Raw genomic sequence first — 19,575 nt, 5'->3', positions numbered from 1 at the left:
GTAATTGACTGTTTGCAGTGGTAATTGTAGTATACTGGACTGGAGTATACTCCTGCTCAGTCAGAGGCTAATAAACATAATTATTCTGTTCATACATCTATGTACTGTTACTGTTACTCACCCTGAAATGTGTCAAATCTGAGATAACTGCCCCAAATCCCACTCTAAAATATCCTGGTCCAACCATTAATACAAAAATGTTCCAACAACAAACTTAAAAATGTTGTTTATTTTCTTTATCCCTTTTTTCAGGTGAAGCTATAACTGTGATTGAAAATGGTAATCATCAGCTGCTGTGAGGTTAGCTGGCGTTAGCTGAGGTTAGTTCATAGACTGCAGACTGTTGGACTTGATGGATAGCATTAACAACCTGCTAGCTACAAATAATCATGTGCAGTTCTGAAAGCAGTCAATGAACTAACCTCAGCTAACACCAGTGGCAAGTAGTCTTCAGTAATAGTAATAAATCACACAGCAATTGTACATTCAAGTAGTTGTAAAAAGCATGACAATATATTAAGTAATATTAAATAATATATTAAGTATTCAGAATACGTTACTCACATTGAGTAACTTAACGGAATACGTGACAAACTACATTTTGGGGCATGTATTCTGTAATCTGTAGTGAAATACATTTTAAAAGTAACCTTCCCAACACTGAATGTGTTTATATTACCTTAACCACAGGTCTGTAGATATCCACCTAGCACATCATTATATACCAGCTAGCCCAAATTGAAGAACCTTACAAACATTTCTGCTGTTTAGCTTTCTGTTTTTATTTATGTCCAAAGTAATACCAGAACCATTTTTTTTTTTTTTAATTCCTCACTCATTCCTCAGAGCATGGCATAAACCTAGCAAGATAACTTCAATAGAAAAAGTTGATTTAAGAGGTTAGCATGATGTCAATAAACTTTATTTTAACACCTAGGAGAGTTGCCACATTAATCATTTTATTGAAGATGAAATGATTTGGGCCATTTGTAACATTTGTAACACGTTGTCAGCAGCAGCAACAGCACTATCATGTAAAAGTAGGGACACAGCATAACTCAAATGTAATGACAAAAGTAGCATAGATTGTTTTCCCTCTAAATTTTTATAGTAAAACTATAAAATGGCTGATTAACCCTTTAGTTTAATAATAACTTAAATAACAGTATAAGTCTTCAGAAGCATACACCATATTGTCTGCTGATTGGACCATGGAACACGTGACTGCGTTCAAAAAGCCGCTCTGACAGCTGCCGCCAGAGGGAGAGAGAGAGAAAAGCGAGCGAGCAGTTTGACAGCAGACGGGGACCTGGCCCTGGTTTCCAACCTATACTTTTCTGTGTATCTGTGTGAGTGTGCTCTGTGAGAGCCGCCACTGGTGTATTAACTTAGTGCTTAGGCACGCATAGGCTGAAGCGGAAGGGGTGAGCCGCCTTTTTACATTTACAACATAAATGGGGGCCCGTAACATAAATGGGAGCTGGATCCTTCTCGATCGAAAGACGCTGTTCCCGTCACTGTAAGTACAACCCCCGACACTTCCATTGTAGACCAGTTTAACGCTAGCAAGAAAATTGTTTTGGTACCTCCTTTTAGGGAGGGAGAGGTTGATTCCTATTTCACTGCTTTTGAGCGCATCGCAACAACTTTAAAATGGCCAAAGGATGTTTGGAGTCTATTGTTGCAATGCAAATTAGTAGGGAGAGCGCAGGAGGTTTGTGCGAGTCTTTCCATTGCTGACAGTCTGGATTAGGAGATTGTCAAATCCACTATTTTGCGGGCTTATGAATTAGTCCCGGAGGCGTATTGGCAAAAGTTTTGTGCCTGTAGTAAGTCCGAGAGTCAAACGTTTGTGGAGTTTGCACGGGAGAAAGCTGTCTTATTTGACAAGTGGTTGGCTGCCAGTAAAGCAGAGAACTTTACTCAGCTGAAAGAGTTGATCCTGTTGGAGGAGTTTAAGACATGTCTCCCTGAAAATATTGTGGTGTACCTTAATGAACAGAAGGTGGGGTTACTGTCTAAAGCCGCTGTCCTTGCCGATGAATTTGTGTTAACTCATTGTGCAGCACTCTTGACGGCGCGCCGTGAGTACGCTTCCGCAACTCATCATGCCAAAAGTTATAGGGTTTCTCCTAAGCGTCAGACGCATTCTGCTGCTATTCCTGTGTCAGATCGCAAATGTTTTTATTGTTGTGAAATCGGTCATCTCCTCGCTGCTTGTCCATCACTACAGTGCAAGGAGCAGGCTCACACTGTAAGGAAGCCGAAAAGTGTTGGTTTCGTTCGTTCTATGTCTGCTTCCACTTCACCTGGCAATGAAGTGAGAAGTGACAGCCTTGATGATAGCTACCGTCCCTTTGTGTCGGAAGGATTTGTTTCTTTGAATGGAAAAAAGGAGGATCGGGTGCCGATCACGATTTTGCGTGACACCTCATTTTGAGGGGTATTTTACCTTTTTCTGATGACTCTTTTTGTTGTTCGGATGCTCTTGTCTGGGGAGTAAAAATGGATGTGCTGCAGGGGCCACTACACAATGTGTTTCTTCAATCGCCGCTCGTTTTGGGTTCGGTAACGGTTGGGGTGCGCGATCATTTGCCAGTGCCCGGAGTTGCGATGATTCTGGGGAATGACTTAGCGAACGGGAAAGTGTTTTCTACTCCGAGAGTGGTTGAGAATCCTGTGCCTGATACTTTGTTATCTGACCCTGCTGCTGAGCGCTCCACCTCCGTTTTCCCTGCTTGCGCTGTAACTTGCGCGCACAAGCGCAAGTATGGTGACGTTGATTTGTCGGATTCTTTTCTCTGCGCTAGTGGTGAGCCGGAGTCGGAACCTAAAACCTGTGATCCACTGATGGGCGACCCTGAGGCGATGCTGTCTATTAGCCCATCAGTGACATCTCAACTGCCTTTGGAAGTTAACAAAAAGAACTTTGTTTTGGCACAACACAGTGACCCGACTCTTGTGGGTTGTTTTTCAGTTGCCAACTCTAGTGACCAGTACCCTCGTGTTTATAGTGTTGAGGATGATGTGTTAATGCGTACCTGGTATCCACCTGCAGCTGGTGATCTCAGCTGGAATGTGTCTAAACAGGTTCTTGTATCTCAACAGTACCGACACAAGGTTCTTAGTCTTGCCCATGACAATTTTTCTGGACATTTAGGTATTAGAAAAACCTACCACCGCATTCTGCGCCATTTCTTTTGGCCAGGACTGAAGAATGACGTTGCTAAGTATTGTCGTTCTTGTCACACCTGTCAGATTAGCGGTAAGCCTAACCAAGTCATTCAACCTGCTCCATTACACCCTATCCCAGTTTTAGGGGAACCTTTTGAACACATACTCATCGACTGCATTGGTCCACTTCCTAAAACAAAATCGAGCCACCAGTACCTCTTGACTTTGATGTGCGTTGCTACACGTTTTCCTGAGGCAATTTCATTGCGCACCCTTAAGGTTAAATCAGTTGTTAAGGCGTTGGTGAACTTCTTTTCTACTTTCGGGTTACCAAAATCTGTCCAAACGGACCAAGGCTCTAATTTCATGTCTAAGATTTTTGCTCAAATTTTGCAATCATTTGGTATTAAACATCAGAAATCTAGTGCCTATCATCCGGAGTCGCAAGGTGCACTCGAGCGGTTTCATCAGACATTGAAATCTATGATGCGGAAATTTTGCCTTGAGTCTGAAAAGGAATGGGATGAGGGGCTGCCACTGCTTCTTTTAGCGGTGAGGGAAAGCATGCAGGAGTCGCTAGGATTTAGCCCTGCTGAGCTGGTGTTCAGTCACACAGTGCGTGGCCCGTTGCAACTACTCAAGGAGAAGTTTCTGTCCGACACAGGTGCTCCTAAGGAAAATGTGTTGGATTATGTGAGTTCTTTTTGAGAGCGTTTGCATAAAGCCTGAGTAATTGCACGCGATGCTCTCGTCGCAGCGCAGGGTAAGATGAAAAGGAAGTTTGATAAGAAAGCTGTGCAAAGGAAATTTGAGGTCGGTGACAAAGTTTTAACACTTCTACCGGTCCCTGGTTCTTCTCTCCAGGCAAAGTTCAGTGGTCCGTATACAGTACAGGCGAAATTGAGTGACACGGATTATGTCATAGACACCCCAGAGCGAAGGAAAAAGTGCCGTGTGTGTCATATTAATATGATGAAGCCCTACTTTGCTAGTGGTGTGTCAAAAGTTGCGACTGTGGGGGTGCCAGGTTCCGAAACCCGGTATGACCCCGTAAGTGATGATTTAGTTTTCGGTTGTGCTGAGGGCTGCGCACGTCTTAGAAACTCTGAAATCCTATGTGATCTAAGGTCACATTTAACTGAGTTACATGATGACGTGTGTCGGTTGATTGAGAATCATCCTAATCTTTTCTCTGACACTTCTTCCCGTACCACCGTGCTAGAGCATGATATCGATGTGGGGGACCATCCTCCAATCAAACAGCATGCCTACCGGGTGAATCCCACTAAACGTGCTCTTTTCCAGACAGAAGTTTCTTATCTGTTGGAAAATTGTCTTGCTGTTCCTAGCTCTAGTGCGTGGAGTTTCCCGTGTCTCCTAGTGCCTAAAGCGGATAAGACCCCACGGTAGGGATGGGTATCGTTTAGGTTTTATCCGATAACGGTGCCGGTGCTTAAACAGTGCTCAAACCGGTGCTTAAAGAATGGACAACACAAAATTGGTCCAAAAACCTCTCATGTTCAGCTGTTTTTTTGTAAAAAGATAACAATGTTAGCCTTTTCTGCAGCTATGGGCATATATGGTATCATTCTTGGCTGGAAGCAGTGCTTAATCAATGGAAAAAACACAAACTTTGTCCAAAAACCTCTCATGTTTAGCTGTTTTAGCCTTTTTGGCCAGGGTGAAGGGAGTATCTCCCATCAAACAAGAAGACAGCCGCATGTAGCTATGATGATGTTTGCTAGTTCACCTTACATGCATTAATGTAATAACGTGGTTAGCCTACTCAACGTAAATTACACACAAACAACATTAAGCTACTCACGCAGAGAAGAACGGCTGCTGCTGCCATCATCATCCGTCATCATTTCTGCTACACTGGCAGGGCTAGGGGCCAGGACTCTCCTCTTTGGGTTCTTGGGGGATGTTGCTAACTCCGGGTCCGATAACAAGCACCACACCCGCAGTAGATGTGCACGGTGTGAGGTCTTACAGCAAGCTATCAAATACGGTGCATTTCTCGGCTTTTAAAAAAAACGCTATGCGTCGCCAGGTGTTTCATCGGATTTGAGGTGTTACCTCCTTTGACAGTATCACAGTATCAGCTTAAAGCACTTGTTGCAGGCTGCTGAGTTTGCATATTTTGCCGTGAAGTACAGCCAGACTTTTGACCGCTTTGCCTTGGGCATTTTTAATCTGTAGCTCTGCTCTAAAAGAACGTACGTGCCATCATGGCACCGGATACCGGTACCCATCCCTACCCCACGGTTTTGTACGGATTTTCGGAAGGTGAATAGCGTGACCAAACCTGACTCCTATCCTCTTCCCAGAATGGAAGATTGTGTCGATAGGGTCGGTTCTGCGAAGTTCGTTACTAAGCTGGACTAGTTAAAGGGCTATTGGCAAGTTTCTCTAACATCACGTGCGGCCGAAATATCTGCCTTTGTTACTCCTGACCATTTTCTTCAGTACACTGTCATGCCTTTCGGGTTGCGCAACGCCCCCGCCACATTCCAACGGCTCATGAATATTGTGCTGGGAAGCGTTCGCAAGTGTGAAGTGTATCTAGATGATATTGTTGTATACTCAGACACCTGGTCAGAGCATATGGAAACACTCACTGATGTGTTCCATCGCTTGGAAAGGGCATCCCTCACCCTCAACCTCGCCAAGTGTGATTTTGGTAAAGCCATGGTGACGTATTTAGGGAAACAGGTGGGTCAGGGAAAAGTGCGCCCTATTTTGGCCAAAATCCAGGCCATACTGGACTTTCCTGCCCCTCGTACTAGGCGTGAGCTCCGCCATTTTCTCAGCATGGTGGGCTACTACCGGGGTTTCTGTCGAAATTTCGCGGAAGTGGTCGCACCCCTCACTAGCCTCACTAGTGTGTTGAAACCTTTTGTGTGGTCCTCTGCGTGTCAGAGTGCGTTCCTGGCTGTTAAAAGTGTCCTGTGCAGTGCGCCAGTGCTGGCTGCCCCTGATTTTGCACGCCCTTTTAAATTAGAGGTAGATGCCAGTGCAAACGGAGCAGGTGCCGTATTGCTACAGGAAGACCAACATGGTGTGGATCACCCAATCGGCTATTTCTCAAAGAAATTCAATGTCCATCAGCGAAGGTACAGCACGATTGAAAAAGAGGCCCTTTCTCTGCTGTTCGCATTGCAGCATTTTGAGGTGTACGTTGGTTCCAGCCCCTCGCCTGTGATCGTTTATACCGACCACAATCCCCTAGTGTTCCTAATGCGAATGCAGAACTCGAACTAAAGGCTTATGAGATGGTCTCTCCTGGTGCAAGATTTCAACTTGGAAAGCACTATCACGTATCTTCCTTTAAATGTAACTGTCAAAACATCTACACAGGAGATGTCTTTGATTTTGGGAAGGGGGTGTTACGGCTGTGGCCATAAAGACTGTGTGGGCTGCTTTGTTTCTGTGTCTCTCTAATGTGCTTAAAACTCTTTGCAGGTCCCTCCCCTAATGAAGAGTAGTGAGCTGCTGATTGGACCATGGAACACGTGACTGCGTTCAAAAAGCCGCTCTGACAGCTGCCGCCAGAGGGAGGGAGAGAGAGAGAAAAGCGAGCGAGTAGTTTGACAGCAGACGAGGACCTGGCCCTGGTTTCCAACCTATACTTTTCTGTGTATCTGTGTGAGCGTGCTCTGTGAGAGCCGCCACTGGTGTATTAACTTAGTGCTTAGGCACGCATAGGCTGAAGCGGAAGGGGTGACCCTAACCCTAACCCTTTTTCTTTTGAACAGTTTTCTCCTGTTTTCGGAGCCAGGGAGCGAGGGATATTATTGTCATTTGTTTGTTTTGTTTCTTTCTTAGGGTTTAGTTAGTTTCCTCTGGTGGGACTTAGTTGGTTTTGTTTATTATTTTGGCCTGGGTTCACCCTGGAGCTATGCTTCCTGACCTTCAATAAAATCACCTTTGTTTTACTCATAACTGGTTTCGGATGTTTGGCTTGGGAACTAGGGCGGGTACTTGTCTCTCTCTCCTCCAACCTTATGTGCGTCTCTACACGCCTAGACTAGGGGCGTAACACAGAGATTCTTATTTTCAATTTTTGAAAAATTTTGAGAAAAAAGTCGTGCCCACTTTTTTTTTTCCAGTGGCCCTCATCCTCTTCCATACATATGTGTAAAAATAATAAAATACGTAATTTAGTATGTAATGCTTCAAGGTGATGCTTTAACATTTAAAAATGTTGTAAAAAAAAATCATAAAATATCCCCGTTTTAGTATAGCCCTTGCCCTTTGTGCTCGTTGAATGTTCTTGTCTTATTTGTTTGTAAACCTGACCTCTGAATTCTGGATCTTGTACATTTACGAAGTTTTCAGATGAGAACCAAATTGCCTTTTGTGGCACAGTGAGGGAGATTACTTGGTAGAGCCCAAAAACTTGTCCAGTCTAAAGTTTAAATGTTGAACATCCAAATTGTGGAACTAGTTTGGTTATGCTATGTCTGGTATGGTTTCTTGATGACAAATCCGAGTTGCATGAGGTACCTTTTCGTTACTAGTACTATGAGGTTCATATTTGTGCCTGTGAGAGAAATATTTCAATAACTACAGGACATATTGCCATCAAATACCCTCAGGATGAACTGCAGTCACTTTAATTGATGCCATTTTTTAATCACAAAAATAAACAAATTAAAAAAGGTTAATCTAACAGAATACATGAGACTTTCTCAGTCCCAGAAAACAAAATGTTATAAATGTTATATATCTATGTTATACATGTTTGTTAGTGTTAATTTAATGTTTTATGTGTTTTTAACATTCTTACACTGCATTGAAAAAAAAGGAGAAAAAAAATCGATATGCCCAATAGAGGAAGATGGAGACAAATAACAGGTTAGTGTTCCCTTTGTCTGCTGCTGTTTCAGTGCACATTGTACTCACACGAGGTTCTATACACATTAATGAGATTGTGTTTGTTGTGGAAAGCGTTCTACATTGATTGATGCTGCTGGGGACTTAGTGGCGCTTGAAAAACGATAGCATATTCTCCCACTAGAATTTCTATTGTAGGTCTTATTTAAAAAAGGAATTGAAGGAAAAGATACAAGTGGTTTTAAAGTGAAGATTAATTCAAGCTCATTATTATTACTCTATTGCTTGATTTTATTTTCTAATGGTGATGAAGGATTGTTTAAGAAAAAAAATGAAGTTAATGTAATTTGACTGAAAATTATTTTGGTAAATGTCAGCAAACGAAACAAAAAGCACCACGGCTACCAGGAGATCACTGCCGAGAGGTATTGTGTTATCACATGCCTATCAACTCTTTTTGGTGGTGGAAAGAAAGAACAATTGTCTAGGTCAGACTCATAGATTTGTCAGTCTAAGCAGAAATGCTGTGCCATCTCTCTACCAAGTCACCTCCTCCACCTTATCCTGGGTGATGCCGAGGCATTCCCAAACCAGTCACAAGTCTCTCATGTGTTCTGTGTCTTTCAGACATGACCTAAACATACCTGGGAGTTGTTCCTAAGAATACTATCTAATCTAATGCCTGAACCACCTCAACTGGTTATTTTTGTTGCAAAGAAATCACCTATCTACTCTATGAGTGTCTCTTGAATAACGGAGCTCTTCACCCCATAGCTGTGGGTGAGTCCAGAAAGTCTTTAGAAGAGTCACTTCAGTCTGTTATCATAGATCAACACCTATGACCCAGTCACACTAAAAAAGTATGTCGGACAAGTAGACTGGCCAGCTGCTGTCCTGTTCTGGTCAGTGACATTATTTCACCTGCGAAGCAAGCAGGCAGATGCAACAACAATGACAGAATTTTTATATCAGTAACCTATTTTCATATTACATGAAGCATCATAAATTACTGAAATAAAACTGCAGTTCTTAGTGGTGCCGCAGGACTGAACAGAGTGGGCATTTCACTAATATTTGTGACTAAAAGTCGAGAAAAATATTCAACCCAAATACTGTTTTCTTTTTCACAACAGCAGTTAAAATGCCACTGTTATCGGTGAAGCTGGCCCATTTCTGACACACACAAACAGTGTGCAGCAATGAGGCCAAAGAGACGAACCCAGGTGGAGTGAGAAATAATTTTTTCTTGATTTTACAATGATGGCATCTCACCTCAGAGCTGTCCCAGAGCATACTAATGTGATGCTCAAGCCACCTCCACTTGCTACTTTCACTGCAAAGAAACTCCTACTCTATCTAGCCTGAGCACCTCTTGAATAACTGAGTTCCTCACCCTATATTTGAGGGTAAGCCCAGAAACCCTTCAGAGGAATCACTTCTGCCTCTTATCAGGGTTTGACACAACCAGCGGCCTGGGGCCATGAAATATGTTGGACAAGTAGATTGTCCAGCTGCTACTGTAACTGCTATCAAAACCTGTGTGGTTAAAAGCCAATAAGAGTCCTTTATCAAACTACCTATTTAATAAGCTCAAACGTTATGAAAGATGGCTTTTCAGCTCTAAACCTCTGTACTTCTATGCCTCAGACTCAGAGAGTCTAATTTTATCCTGACTACTTTGCACCGAGCTTCTAACCACTCCAGTGCACAGGTTTCAGTCTTTGGCTGTGCCAACAATTAGTTACAAAAATGAACAGAACAGAACAGAATCCATGACAAATGGCAGCCTAACATATAGACAGGGACCAAATACCCCATAATAACAGGCTTGATACTGAATACTCCCAAAAAGTACACCCTGAAAACAAATGTTGAATACCTTCTCCATGTCGACAAAACACAAGTAAACTGGTAGACTTTCATGGACTTTAAATCTGGAGTTTAAATCAAGTAGTTTAACAGAATAATTGGATTAATTGTTTGTGATGGAAAGAACTTTTCAACAATTCTCCACGTCAGATTCACAGATTTGTCAGTCTAAGCAGAAATGCCCAACCAGCTCTCTCCCAAGCCACCTCCAGATCCTCCCTGGTGATGACAAGGCATTCCCAAGCCAGTCGCAAAACCCTTGTGTGTATTTTGACCCTTTGAAATATGACCTAAATGAACCTATGACTTATCCCTATAAGCATACTAACCTAATACCTGAACCACCTTATGTATCTATCTGTAATAGCATTAACTGTTTACATATTGCAGCCACTTTATACAGTGGCTTGCAAAAGTATTTGGCCCCCTTGAACTTTTGTCACATTACAGCCACAAACATGAATCAATTTTATTGGAATTCCACGTGAAAGACCAATACAAAGTGGTGTACACGTGAGAAGTGGAACGAAAATCATACATGATCCCAAACATTTTTTACAAATAAGTAACTGCAAAGTGGGGTGTGCGTAATTATTCAGCCCCCTTTGGTCTGAGTGCAGTCAGTTGCCCATAGACATTGCCTGATGAGTGCTAATGACTAAATAGAGTGCACCTGTGTGTAATCTAATGTCAGTACAAATACAGCTGCTCTGTCATGGCCTCAGAGGTTGTCTAAGAGGATATTGGGAGCAACAACACCATGAAGTCCAAAGAACACACCAGACAGGTCATGGATAAAGGTATTGAGAAATTTAAAGCAGGCTTAGGCTACAAAAAGATTTCCCAAGCTTTGAACATCCCACGGAGCACTGTTCAAGCATTCATTCAGAAATGGAAGGAGTATGGCACAACTGTAAACCTACCAAGACAAGGCCGTCCACCTAAACTCACAGGCCGAACAAGGAGAGCGCTGATCAGAAATGCAGCCAAGAGGCCCCTGGTGACTCTGGACGAGCTGCAGAGATCTACAGCTCAGGTGGGGGAATCTGTCCATAGGACAACTATTAGTCGTGCACTGCACAAAGTTGACCTTTATGGAAGAGTGGCAAGAAGAAAGCCATTGTTAACAGAAAACCATAAGAAGTCCCGTTTGCAGTTTGCCACAAGCCATGTGCAAACATGTGGAAGAAGTCTGTGAAGGTTCTCAGTCATCCAGGTCATCGTAGTCAAAGGAGCTTGCAAAGAAAAGCGTCTGGACTTCTTTAAGTTGCTTGAAGACGTTTCACCTCTCATCCGAGAAGCTTCTTCAGTTCTAAGGTCAAATGGTGGGGAGTCCCAGATTTAAACCTAGTGGGAGTATCCCCCCACAGAGGGACAAAAGGACCCCCTGATGATCCTCTAATCGCCTGAGCCAAGGTGTGAAAATGGGTGTGGGTCCCAATCAGCCACGGTTTCGGGTGAGCTCATTGTGAAACCTGGCCCCACCTTATCATGCGAATTCCTGAGGTCAGATGGCCCAGGATGTGAGTGGGCATTCAGGCGTCTGGGGAGGGAACTCAAAACTGGATTATAGATGTCAGACAGTTGGTGTCGTAAACCACCGCCTCTGTTCAAAGATGGTCGCTCACAGTGGACATAGATGGCTTCTTTCACTCCTCTTTCAAACCATCTGTCCTCTCTGTCCAAAATGTGAACATTGGCATCCTTGAAAGAGTGTGGAAGAAGGTGCTCTGGTCAGAAGAGCCTAAAATGGAACTTTTTGGCCAAAATGCAAAACGCTATGTGTGGCAGAAAACTAACACTGCACATCACTCTGAACACACCATCCCCACTGTCAAATATGGTGGTGGCAGCATCATGCTCTGGGGGTGCTTCTCTTCAGCAGGGACAGGGAAGCTGGTCAGAGTTGATGGGAAGATGGATGGAGCCAAATACAGGACAATCTTGGAAGAAAACCTCTTGGAGTCTGCAAAAGACTTGAGACTGGGGCAGAGGTTCACCTTCCAGCAGGACAACAACCCTAAACATAAAGCCAGGGTAACAATGGAATGGTTTAAAACAAAACATATCCATGTGTTAGAATGGCCCAGTCAAAGTCCAGATCTAAATCCAATCGAGAATCTGTGGCAAGATCTGAAAACTGCTGTTCACAAACGCTGTCCATCTAATCTGACTGAGCTGGAGCTGTTTTGCAAAGAAGAATGGGCAAGAATTTCAGTCTCCAGATGTGCAAAGCTGGTAGAGACATACCCTAAAAGACTGGCAGCTGTAATTGCAGCAAAAGGTGGTTCTACAAAGTATTGACTCAGGGGGCTGAATAATTACACACACCCCACTTTTCAGTTATTTATTTGTAAAAAATGTTTGGAATCATGTATGATTTTCGTTCCACTTCTCACGTGTACACCACTTTGTATTGGTTTTTCATGTGGAATTCCAATAAAATTGATTCATGTTTGTGGCTGTAATGTGGCAAAATGTGGAAAAGTTCAAAAGCCTAAAAAGAATAGAAAAGCATGGGCAGGAGAGAAACAGCAGCCAGGGATCAAACCTCCGACTTTCCAATCTATAAATGCCCTATACTTAAATCATAAACAGTAGTGGTGCAACAGATCAAAAATCTCACGGTTCGGATTGGATCACGGTTTTAAGTCACGGATCGGATCAGCAAAAAAAGAAAAAAGACAAAAATTGAACATTTAATTAATTACTTATTGAAGTATTTTTTGCCTGTTAAAAACATTAAACTCTAGACTCATTCCACGCAATTATTAAAAAAAATTATGGTAGAATATAGGGCAGTATAGGGCTTTGTGTATCTACCACTCAATTCAATTCAATTTTATTTATAAAGCTCCAAATCACAACAACAGTCATCTCAAGGCGCTTTATATTGTAAGGTAGACCCTACAGTAATACATACCGCTCATTATATTGCACTCCGCTGTAATATAATGAGCTGTCATGGTCACGTAGCTTTCCGTTGCCCTGGAGGTCCACCCGTTTGTAGTAGTTAGGGCAACAGAAGATGCCTGGGACAGTTCAGCCACAACTTAAATCTTTTCCTGCTCATACATGCTTGGAACGATCTTGCCACTAAAGTGGACGCACAACGGGATATCATAGTGTGGCTCAAGCATGTTCATCATAGTTTAAACCCCTTGTTTTGCACAACGGAATACGGCCTCCCGTCTGCAGCTAAACACCCCAATAGCTTTTGTAATAGCTTTAGCCCGGTCGGATTGGGCAGCAAAGGGCTGCTTACACACCGCAAACTCCTCTGCCCCTCCACTTGGATCGCTAGCGCTGGCCATAACTATCGCTTGACAGACCCACCACGGCACCATACACATACTTTTTTTTCTTCTTTTTTGAATCTTCGGATCACGTGCGTGCCGAACCGTGGAGTGGGATCGGTTCGGATTACGGATCAACCGTGATCCGTTGCACCACTATTAAACAGACATCCAGGTACTTCAAGTAAACAACTTCAAGTATTAAGTAGTTTTTAAGTATTAGTAGTGGAAATATGTTTGACAGTGACGGCTCAGACAATGTGAAGATATTGCTTTGCAAATCAACCCCTACGGTCAGTGTCTAATATTAAAAAAAATAATGATAAACAGAATGTAAAGAAAGCCAAAAACATTGGCTCTTCCTTTACAACATTGCTTTTGTAGCGTTGTGATAGTGTGGCAGACATTGTATCAGAACTTAAAGTATCAGATGTTGTTTTTCTAAACAAAGAGAGGATTTCTCAGTGTTGACATGATCATACTGAAGGTTTTTACGGGAGTAGTGTATGGCACTAAACCTCTTTCTGGAAACTGGATCAATTTCCAGAAACCTGAAGCACAATCAGAACAAGAGTGATAACCCCATCAGAAGATTAACACAAGCTTTGTTCAATGGGACTCATATAATCAAGATTACTGTAAAAAGAAGGGTATCTAATAGTGATGTCAGAGAATGAATAGCAGTCTATAAACTATAGTACTTCTAGTGGAAACAAGGCCAGACACTTAAAGTGGGCGAAGACATATCTACATCTCAGAGTGAATGACTGAAAACACTGTTGCAACAGAAGGGTGACAAAAAGCAGGTTATACAACATTGCAGTTCACAGTGCAAGTATGGTTAAGTTGCAATAAAGATTAGTCTATAAAAATCATGAGATGTGATGAACTTAGGACCCTGCACACAAATATTATTAAGAGAGTCTGCAACACGTGCACTGGAGTATACAAGCCTTGATACAAATCTAACCAAACTCCAGATAGCCACATCTATTTTTTTCTTGCACTTTTTTTCTGCATTGAATCTGCAATGTCTTTAACTAAGGTAAAGCAACCATTTCCCAATTTCTACATTGTCTAATTTGCTGAGTGCAACTGACTGAACTGATCTTGTGCAATGCAGGCTTAATAAAAAAGAAAAGAAAAAAATGCTGTGTTGAGGCAGTATCTTCTTGAAATAAATTAAACCATTTATTTGGTTTGCTTTCCTGCCAAAAGACTGAGAGAGATGTGCAGTGAGGCTATGTGTTCTTACTCGAGAGAACTAAGGGAACCAGTGAAAGCAACCAAATCGAGACTGCCCCAAGAAATGCCAAACTCTAGCGATGTGCGATACCACTGATTTCCTTTCCGATCCGATACCAAGTAAAATTCAGGGTATCGACGATACTGATCCAATACCGATACTTTGTATAAAAACTTATTTTATTTATTGTATCTCAAATTATAGCATCATAATGATTACAGGACATCAAATTATTTGTTCTTATTACTTAATAATGCAGAGTTCATCATATAGAAATAAAAAACCTGAAGTTGTGCACTATTTGAACACCTTGTCTGCCTGCAGCACTAAAGGACTCCATGAGAGACGTCTGTCTGCCCTAGCAGCACCTGTCCCTGTCCACTCCTCCTCTTCAGTTCTCCTTAACATACGCTCGTCATATTCTGTGATATGATTTACTCTGAGGTGTTTGACAAATTTGTGGTGTTGCCACAACACCTCACTTTCCTGCCACATGTATCGCAAACCACGTCTCGGTTGTTTGTGGATGTAAAATAGGTCCGCACATAACTCCAATTACGCTCAGCCATTGTTGTGAGTGTGCACTCCAAGGGGCTGCCACATTTATACAGCCGTATTTCGCACATGACTATGAAAGGCGGAAGAGGAAGTAGTTCCTTCAAATTGTAGACAATCTGAATGAAATAGGTTCTTTCCATTGTGTTCCTGTTAATGATAAACTACAAATTTACCCTAAATTACTAAAATATCAATATTTTAATGTGAGAATCGATTCTAGAACATAAATGACTGGTATCGGAGGAATCGATATTTCAGTATTGATCCGCACATCACTACCAAACTCAACATACACAAATGTGGCACGGGACACAAAAGTCACATGTGGCGTTTGTGTCCGAGAACTTAAGACTGAAGAATCTTAATTTCACAAAACCAAAGGTAAAACCTTTGTGTAGGTGAGCATTGAAAATGTTCATGAGCTGTTCTTTTGCATTTAGAGTGAATTTATTTTTAACACGTCATGTAAAAATGACACCTGAGGCTTTTACAAATGATTGATGTGTAATTTCAAAACTGGTACAGAAAGCAGACATGGTGGAGAAAGGATAAGTAAAATAATATATTACAGTAGCCAAGCATTAAATCATGTCTTTTATTATGGATACATTTAATGTTTCACAAAATTATATCTATTTTTTCTCCATTAGAATAATATGCTCTGCACATACAGAGTACAACATGAGTGCAGGAAGCTGAATATATTGAGGTAGGATTGACTAAAATCACACAGACACTGGTAAAATACTATGGGTGGGTGGAATGCTTCTCACGTATGCCCCAAATTCAGCTCTGTAAAAGGACAGAATAGGACCTTGAGGAACAACAGAAAACACACATTAATAATTCTTTAATAAATGTACTATAATGGAATAGGTGTGCTGTTATGTATATTTCTCATGTACTTTAAACACGAAGTTTCTAACCCAGTTAAATAATAAGCTAAAGTCATTAATGTCATCTTCAAAACCAATGCCAAAAAAAACATAGTTTATGTAATACCACTAATTATATGTTATCCTTTCGTAATGTATTTGTGTACATATGCAAATACATTTCTGTACATTAATTTACTACATTTTATTATAGGTTATAAGCATCTTAGCCAATTCAGCCTAGGACTTAAGGCCAAAATTACGCTCTTGATTTAAACAGACCTTGGAACTGCAGTGCAGCCTCGACTACAGGATCAGTGTCACAAAGGACCAATTGATCTATCTTCTAATTATTACCTTAAGATGTTCTGTGTGCAGCATCATACTAGCATCCAATCAAATCCAATTAACACTGGTGGCCCCCTCCAGAAAACTGCATTATAGAGGGATTACACAGCTATCTGTGCTGGTCTGATTAATGGCTGCAGTAATTAATGCTGAAGGGGTCTGTCCGAGTGCCTCAGTGTAGAGGAGCATACAGCAGTGAGCCAGCTGCAATGAAAAGAGCTTACACTCACACACATGCATACACCAAACACCTGGATGCTCTCATGCATGCATATGTTGCACACAATGAGGTGTTATTTGTAGATTTTTGTGCCTTGATAAATACAGAAATAGGCATGAACTTAAGCAGAGAACCCAGTCCCATACATGCCCACATTTATAAAGCCTTTTTCTACTGTCACTGACCACTCAAAACAGTTTAGATTACTGAGAGTAGAAGGCACGTTTTCACCATGTATTCATACATCATCTAAACCACACACACACACACACACACACACACACACACACACACACACACACACACACACACATATAGAACAACTGTAATTAGAATTGGAAAATAAGAGAGAAAGGTGTTTGAGATTGCACAAGATTGTAATAAAGCTCATAACTCATTTTTATTTCCCCAGATTTACCCACATTCAGGCATTTAAGTGCTTAATGTACTCAGTGTACTTTCATTCAGAATACACACAGAGAGAGGGAAAGAACACACTGAGTAAAGGAGTTTAACAGATGTAGAATGACAGCTACAGAACTGAGCTAAATGGAGTTACAGAACTCTCCTCGGTTCAAATCAGCAGCATGCTTTCTGACATTCTGTTTTATAAGATGCTTAAAGTGTGCATGTCATCAACAAAGTGCAAGTTTAAGAAATATCACATCTAACTGGTAAATCTAGCCCACCCAGACCATTTTTTTTAATGAGAATGCATTTTTGTATATTTATATATTTCTTAAATTCAAATCTAGTTTCATATAAAGTGAGCAGTAACCTTTTTTTTTTTTACCCCTAACAAAATTGTTTTATTGTAACATTTATAAAATTCAGAAAAAAAGGGGAAAATCTGGCAGTTGAAACTTAGCAAAGAGACATGCTGTTATGTATAATTCAAGTATACAAATAATTCATAAAGCAATCTACTCACAGCATATGATTCCACAGATAACAATTTTCAGCATCTTCAGCCCTGAATTATCACAGATGGTTGAAAGCCTTAAATCTGATCTCCAGGATGTGACATGCAAATTTAAAGGCTCTTCCTTTGCTTCACACAGTGTGCATCTATCAGTCTATTTCAACATCAAATGTTCTTTATCATGCAATGCTATCTCATATTTCAAAGACTGTGGCTGATATGGCATGTCTCCAGCCCGATAAGAGCACAAACACCTGCTTTTTCTGTAGCTGCTTCGAGAGCCCTTTATATTTGGCTTGGATTGCTCTACTCTCTGTTTTCCACCTCAATCTCTCCCTTTTTTTCCTTATACTGATGCAAAATAACATATACAAACTGCAGAACAAAGTTTCTGTGCATGTATGTTAGCTACTGGTTTGCTTTACCTTGTAGGTTAAGCATTGCAACAGAGAAATCCACAATTCCTGAGGGAAAAATACTCAATTATCAGTATTCTCTGAAAAAACTATTTAAAGGTATAGTCAAATTACTCTTATGAATGATGCATGGAGGTATTCCCTAAACAAGTGATAACCAGTAGGCAAATTTCACTGGAAATAAGTGCAATGGTTAGTATTATTTTAAAATTTCACACACACAAAAAGCATCTACATCCAGGCTTTGGAAATGAAATGCCAAGTCCCCTTAAAAAGCTCTAAAAAATGTGTACATGTGCAATGTAAAACTGTTCAAAAATGGTTCCTGGGTGCTGTACAGTTTGTGGATTGAACATATATTAGCTCTAGTAACAATACACGCCCCCTAAACATACTATACAAAATTCACTGTACACATGGAGGATCAAGTCATCATGACACATTTTTATAGGTTATGCACAACTGAAATGCAATGGACTGCATGTTGATCATTTAAATAACTGTCGGTCAGCCAGGAAACTATTAGTTATTAACATACCTGGCTTGTAAGAGTAGCCTTTTGTTTCAGGTATTACTTTGATGTCATTATTAAGGATGTCCAATCTTTATAGGAACAACCAAATACAAGTGTCCTTGCAATAGTACTTATAATCCTGCTGTATAAAACGCTAAGACTCTAGTCACACAGGCTTAGGGACTTGTTGGTGAAAACTACTTGCTATGGTAAAATGTAAATTCCCCAAATGGTTGGCGAGTGGTTGCTGGAAATCGCTGTGAAATCGATTGCTAAATCCCCAGACATGCAGGACTAAAGACTCCCCCTCCCTCCTCCTCCCCCCTTCCTTTCAAGGAACCATAGATCTCAAGTAAAAGCTGGGGCTTTTGAAACATGTTTACTGAAGTGCAGCAAGGCACGACTTTTAATATGAAAGCAAATATTTCCAGATTTGGTCACAATTTTTCAACTTTGATTACCACTTGGTGAGTATTTGGCTAGTGTTTGCAGATAAGTCAGCATCTTTTTTTATACAAAATAAAGACAACCACAGCAATCTGTTAGAGCCCAAAGCAAGCACAAGAAGGCTTTTTTCTTGCTACATTTTTTTCAACTAGCAACAACCAGCAACAACCAGCAATAGACATTTTCCCTTAGTGACCAGGCAGTTTCTACGACTTGATGCCTAACTTGAATTTTCCTTGATGTCTACTATATATTAAGAATTCCATGTATGCATTAGTGTTACTGTGAAGCATACATTGCATGACAGTAGTACTAATATTCTCCCAAGCAGATCCCCACCCATGCATATATAATTCTGCTCAATAACACAGTCTCACACGTGTACAAACACATACAATATGTACAAACATTTTTTATTACTATGTGTGTAGGATTAATGATGAGACAGCACAAGCAGAAAGGGAATCCTTTCAATTTGACACGTTTTATTATTCCTGAATTATGCAACCATTGCTAAATGTCATGTAAATGCTTCAATGAATTTCAATTTACAATCAAGCCACTAAGCCGCAAATTGTATTTTCAGCTGATAAAGTGAAAATTGAAGGCTGAAAAAAGTGTTTGGGTAGAGACACTGCACAGGACACTTCCCTGACAGTAGTATTATCCACCATGAATGCAGAAAGTCTCTAGCAGTAAGGGGGGGGGGAAGTAATTTGTCAGCTCTATCAAGACTCAGGGAGTAATTAATGTAGAAACAGCAGTGTTGTGGTTACCCTTGCTGAACAAGTACAAGATAGGAAGTGCTCATGTCTGTGTTCAGGATACAAAATCTGTATCTGTTGGTACCT

General features: G+C 41.1%; 2 protein-coding genes across 4 annotated transcripts in view; one reads left to right on the top strand and one right to left on the bottom strand.

Annotated features, from left to right (window-relative positions):
* Nucleotides 1-19,575, top strand: part of LOC146382394 (uncharacterized) — a 140,555-nt gene that overhangs the window by 34,152 nt on the left and 86,828 nt on the right. The window contains exon 2 of one of the 3 annotated variants that reach the window (XR_014800642.1): nucleotides 6,640-7,119. The exons of the other annotated variants lie outside the window; for them this stretch is intronic. The gene's annotated coding sequence lies outside the window, so the exon portion shown is untranslated. Of the gene's footprint in view, nucleotides 1-6,639; nucleotides 7,120-19,575 lie in introns of those variants that run through there. 3 annotated transcript variants of the gene reach the window in all.
* LOC146382395 (leucine-rich repeat-containing protein 4C-like) overlaps nucleotides 1-19,575 on the bottom strand; it is a 142,103-nt gene that overhangs the window by 81,516 nt on the left and 41,012 nt on the right. The window lies entirely within an intron of this gene.

This window comes from Perissodus microlepis, chromosome 7, assembly GCF_051167445.1.
Source record: "Perissodus microlepis isolate ML-2025 ecotype Zambia chromosome 7, ASM5116744v1, whole genome shotgun sequence".
Lineage (NCBI taxonomy): Eukaryota > Metazoa > Chordata > Actinopteri > Cichliformes > Cichlidae > Perissodus > Perissodus microlepis.
Note: the sequence above shows the minus strand (reverse complement) of the source record. Positions and strands in the feature narration are given on the sequence as shown.